The 6,124-nt window shown below is 36.0% G+C and overlaps 1 long non-coding RNA gene across 1 annotated transcript; it reads left to right on the top strand.

The window, feature by feature from the left end:
• The first annotated feature begins 536 nt into the window (after positions 1 to 536).
• LOC113779017 lies at positions 537 to 3,099 on the top strand. The gene is made up of 3 exons (XR_003469423.1): positions 537 to 699; positions 2,375 to 2,483; positions 2,985 to 3,099. It is a non-coding gene; the product is annotated as an uncharacterized LOC113779017 (long non-coding RNA).
• The last annotated feature ends 3,025 nt before the right edge of the window (positions 3,100 to 6,124 follow it).

Here is a 6,124-nt window from a genome sequence, read left to right on the forward strand (position 1 = left end):
TCGTTCAAAGAACACTGCCAGTGGACCACTGCTACATGAATTTTTCAGATTTGTTCTTGGCAAAATTCAATTTTTATCCAACCAATTCAAATGATTTTTGGTAGAAACTTTCTACACACCATACACAACATATATACATCAGTTTCAAAGTCATTTGAGCATAAAAAATTCAAACTAAATGCACGGCAGAAACAGGACAGATTTCGGTCAGCAACCATGCGAAGTTTTCCTTCAACTTTCCTTCAATTCTATATCCATAATCATCTCAACCACACTACAAAAAATTATTTCTTTCGTGACAAATTTTTCCTGACACCAAACTTATTTGTCAGAAAAATCACACCTTTTATGTCAATTCGTCAAGCAAATATCCTTCAAAAGGCACTGCTACTTTAAACATATTTCCCTACTTTTGCCCACGTCAATTCGTCAGGAAAAGTTTTGGTTCTCCCACCATTTTTTCCCACCAGTTTTTTTCCTTTTGGACCAAAAAAGAATTTAGAAGGACATTAACTTGTAAAATAGAAACCGGGAAATAAAGAAACACTTTTTCCATCTCTCTTTCTTTTGGAGCAACGACGACAAAGAAACACTTCTCCAAATCTGTAACTTGTCTTCATCTCCAACAACAAAGAACGACAACGAACTCCGAACTTGTCTTCATCTCTTTCAACAAGAGAGACAACACGATGGTTTAAGGTGATGTAAAAATCAAATAATCCTTCAAATTTGTCTTGAATCGGTTCCCTTTCTCCAAATCCCCCTTCAATTTTGTCCTTAATTGGTTCCATTTTTTTATTTTTATAGTGGGTATTTTATTCATCTCTGCCTTTCTCTATTCGTCAAAACCTAGGAAGATGCTTCAGTTCTTGTGCCCGGGGATATAATCAGTATAAAACTTAGTGATTCTGGTTCTGATAACGATTTGGGGATGCTAATTGGGGATGCTTCACTATACAATTGAGTTCAATTGGGGATGCTAATGATTTGGTTGATTCTGGTGACGATTTTAGGGTGTCAAGGCTGCTAGTAGGGAAGTTCAATGCGTAGGTGCATTATTTGCTTTGTTCGAATTTCTTTTGGATTTTTGTATGCTTTAAGGATTTCATTTGTGGGTGTGATACTTGTGTTGATCTTAATCTTGATTTTTGGTGAAAAGGATTCTTTTTCATGTTCGTTGGCAAAAGCAATTTGGGAAGCTTCGATTGAACTTTGTGTTTCATTCTTTTTCATGTTCGCTCGTAGTTTCGGATTTTTGAATTTCGGCTCTGCTTGATCATGCTTTTTATGCCCATTCTTGTCACATTTCTAGTTTCTTGATTTTAGTTTGTTCTACTGTGTTAGTTTTTGTTAGTGTTTCAGATAAGGAAAATTGACGTTTTATTTTTGTTGTAAATTAACAATGTACCGTTTGTTTTGCTTTCGTGCTCATTTTCTGTATTTGCAACTGTTGCTAAAAAAATTGATTCATGTAATTGGCAGTGATTTATGTATCTTTTTGGTGTTGTCTTGGTGAATTGCTTGTAATAAGCATAGCAATCACTTGTTTTCTCGTTTTCTATGGTATCTATTCTAGATCTTCTTTCACATGTAGATATGGCATTGAGATAAGTTTCCGACTAAATGAGGAAAGGTGCAATTTTGAATGGTAAACCTGTGACCAAATTGCAAATCACATGCCAAATTATGAACTAGAGCTATAAGTTGGCATTTGCAGTTGGTAGTGGGTGTTTCTTCAGGAGTTGGGAGAATTTGATTCACAATTCTACACCATTTTAAAAGGCTATGCTACGTGCTCAGTAATTAGACTAGAGAGGATGATGAGTGCTAGAGGTTAGTGCAAGAGGATACTGCTCTATTATTTGTGATATAAGTAATTCTCAATCAACTTGCACAACGGTGATCTTTGTGCTAGTTTTCTAGTTCGAGTAAGAATAAGTACTTTGTAAAATCTGTTTTGCTTGGATCCAAGTTGTGAAAACAGATACTGTAGAAGACATTTTTCTGATTCTAGAAACTCAGACAATGTAGTTCAAGACACGGGTTCCATTGTTTAGTTTAAAACTGAGCACATAGAAATACTCTATCAGTTTAAGTCAGTGCAACAAGTTCCTTCTGTCACTCTACGAGTAAAGTTGTTCTTTCATAATATTGAGACTTGAGTCATTTTCTGATAAAGTATGAATAAGAAAAATAAGAGAGCATAGTAAACTTAGACTTGGGTACTCTCACTGAAAGGGCTGCTGAGAGAACATTCATTGAAATGTGATTGGCAAACAAATCCTACTGCTCAAGGTCCCCAAGTCTCAGAGTTTTAGATAAAGATATTTAGATTGTTTTTCATTGTTTGCTTTTGTTTTTCTTTATCTTGTAGATATGAGGAGGCAAGCATATGAAACCGAGGAAGCAGCTGCAATACCTATCACTGTGAGGCAGCTGGAAGCTGTAGTGAGGTTGAGTGAAGCACTTGCAAGAATGAGGCTGTAAGTTCAAGGATTCTGAAACTTGCCGATAACACATGTATGTTTAATGTAACTCGGTTGGCCTACTTTACTAGGATTCTGTGGTAGTCAAAGGAGCATGGTTTTATAATGGAATGATTGGCATATGTTGTCATTGGGCATGAGTTTGGCTTCTTGCATAGTACAATTAAGGTTTGGACTTGTAAGAAATTCTTAAGGTCGACAATTTAACAAAGTGGCAGTTTGTTATCTTTTGCAAAAGAACAAATTTAATTGCTAGATCTTAGCTCAAGTGGCTATGACAAATGAGTTTTAGTCTCTTTTTGATTTACTACGAGGTGCTCTGTTTTCTTTTCAGATTCCTAATGGTATATACAGTGATAATTTGTTGCACTTGTTTCAGTTGAATTAGTTTGTAATATGCAAGTACAAATAAAATTGACGAAATTTCATGGTTATTCGGTCATGTTCTTATGTTATATGGTCTTGTTGAACTTACTCTCAACATTTAAAATCACGCAGATTATTTCCGTCAAAGTCATTCACAATAAGCAGACTGGTCAGTCAGAGTGATATGGATTTGTGGAATTTAGTTCTCATGCAGCAGTTGACAAAGTCCTTCAGAGCTACAATGGTTCACCAATGCCAAATACAGAACAAGTCTTAAGGATATGGATGGATGTGGCTCTTTATTTATGTAGCTTCATATGATTATTTTGGTTCTGCTTGTGGGTTGTTTCATTTCTACCTTTCGTTGTCTTGTGTAAAAGAAATCAGGAGTGCTCCGATTCAAAGCAATTGCTTTTGAAATCAGGAGCAATTGCTTTTGAAAGCTGTTTGCATGTCCCATGCTCCAATTCAAAGTAATATGTGACGTATTCTTATTGTCTACTTTGTCTTGTCATTGCTGGTTTTTCAAATGAAGCATTAGTCTGCAATCTGCATGCGCACACGGCACAACAGGAGTCTCTGTAGTTTAATTAGATGGTTTTAGATTCTTGACAATTGAAAATTTAGTGACAAAGTTCAGGGTCTTTCCCGACAAAGGCTCGTCAAGAATATGAGGTCTTTCCCTGACGACCAAATCATCACTATTACCTTTCCTGATGATGCGTCACGGAAAATGAAACTTTTCCTGACGAAAATTCCAATAGTTGTCAGGAAAACCTTTTGCCGACGGCGTATAGGTGACCAATCTTCTCTGACGACGTTGGTGTCATGAAAACTTTTCCTGACAAAACACGTACCTTTTCCTGACAAAAATTGTTGTCACTAGAAATCTTTTTTTTTGTAGTGCCAACACTTAAATAACTTAAATCAAGCATTATATCATCATATCAGCCCATACAACCAAGGTGAGAATTCATAGAGCCCATATCAACCATTCCAACCCAAGTAACAATAACAATAATGAAGGTTCAAGTTTCAAAACTAAGAATAAAACCCATTTAAACCAAGAATGAAAGATTAGATGGCGTTGGATGGTTACCTCCTAGATTTAAGAGAAACTAGAATTTTTTGATCACTAAAACTCCAAGAAAACTGTTAAGATGAAGTCTTTCTTCTAGCTTAAGTGAATTCCCAAGTGATTTTGAGATTGGATGGTGATTTGTGAAGGATTTGGAGCAAGCTTTGAAGTGAAATGGTGAAGAGCTTTTCTTCTTCTTCTCCTTGAAGAGTTTCGGCAAGCTTGGTGAGAGAGGAGAGAGAGTGTGCTGATCAATGAAGCTTCTTGGAGAAGATTGAGTGTTTGTGGTTAAAATTTGAGCAAAAGTCAACTATGAATAGTATTCACGCGCACGCATTTGGTTTCCATTTTCTCTCGGGTTTGTTTCACTTGTGCAGTAAATCTCTAATGTACTTCCTTTAACACTATAATTATTCACTCTTAGTATTCTAGAATAAATTTTTTAAATCTCCATTGTGTCGATTTGACGCGAAAAACGTGAACTTTCAATTCGCGCGATAAAGCGAAACTTAAAAGAAATTCTTATAACGATAATATAAGTAACTAATACTTGGGTAAATAATCATAAAAATAACTATTTTAGAATTAAAAATATGAGTCTTCACAAAATGGATTTTCGATGGTGAGTGTGTACTTTATCGCACTCGACCCAAGCCAAAGTGAATTTTCAATGATTGAATGCTACTTGTGCATGAATGTAAGCCTTTTGGCTGAATTGGGCCCTAGCCTTTCGTTGCCAGTCGACTCGAGCCAGAAATGGACTCGGTCGGGCGATTGGTGATCTTGGGACAGTGTTTTGGTATACTCGAATATGACTACGAAGGTTGGTGGAGAACTGGTCAGTGAATTGGCTAGTGGTGGGAAATGAAATCAATGAATGAACGTCAAGAACACTGAAGGAGTTTTCACTTGCAAAAAAAAATGTTTTCTAATATTGCAGGGATAAGGAAAATGGTTGGCGAATGAATGAACGAATGGCTCCACATGAGCATCTATCCTTTTAATTAGTGTGTTTTCATTGCTTTTATATTGTGAATGTTTTCTTGATTGATTGTTGTTGAATGAATAATGTCTTTGTTTCAATTGATTGGTTATGTGTATGGGAACCTCACTGACCTTTAGTTCATCCCTCGATTTCGTTAAATTTGTTTTCCTTACAGGGCTTGAGAGAAAGGACGAGTGATTAGAGGAAAACTAAACTTTCGACTAGAATTTGTTGTGTAATAGTGATAGTATTAGTAGTTGGTTGGATCCTGAACTTTTGTACTTAACCTTCAGAATTGTGTATCTATGTTAATGTTTGTATATATGTTAAATTTGATTGGCACATCTTTACTTTCTTTTGAAGTTGTAACCTGTTTTATTGAAGTGAGTGAGCGAGTCCTAGTGAGAGTTGGGCAGGCGGTCCGCTAAACCCTGGGGTACGTCTTAGGGGGAAGTGGGGTCGTCACAAAGAAAAGGTGAGAAAATGTCAAATGATGAACTATTGTTTTGCTGGAAATTTAGTGACCGCAACCGAAAGAGAAAAGACGAAACTCTAGTTATCCTCTGCAAATTTTAATCTCTAGACAAACATATAGAACTATAGCATGTCATAAGTCTCTTAACTTCAACAAGTAAGACAAAAATGAATTGAAACTAAAGTGAACATTGAAGGAAGAATGAACTCAATCTGCTGCGAGAGTTTCTTTTCACTCTAGCCGAGAGGGAGTTTAAGACTTGGTTCAGCTTTGCTCTTTGATTTTTGGCTGTCAACATATATTCTTGCTTACGATGCTCTGTAGTTGGATAATTACTCCCTACATGTCGAGTTAGGAGGAGGAGAGTAAAAAAGATGGGGGAAAACAGTCTTGCACTTGACTGTCTAGCTATTGGGAATTTACATTTCGCTGAGGACTGAATTTATTGTTGTTTTTGCTGGAATTATGTGTTGATGGTACATGCTGTTTGATCTAGTTTAGGCAGGGACAGAATGAATATCAAGTGTTTAATGATTTAGCCAAGTAAAAGATAAAATATTAACAGAATTTAGGAAGTATATTGCTGAAACTTAGATATTGACTAAAACGGTGGCTAGCTAACCTTTCTGTGACATTTTTGGAAACCCTAAAGTAAGTGGTTATAGTTATATACATAACATGGTTTCAAATCACCTAATCTTGTCCTCACCAACATTTTAAAGATTTTAAGACTT

This window comes from Coffea eugenioides, chromosome 8 (assembly GCF_003713205.1).
Source record: "Coffea eugenioides isolate CCC68of chromosome 8, Ceug_1.0, whole genome shotgun sequence".
Classification (NCBI taxonomy): domain Eukaryota; kingdom Viridiplantae; phylum Streptophyta; class Magnoliopsida; order Gentianales; family Rubiaceae; genus Coffea; species Coffea eugenioides.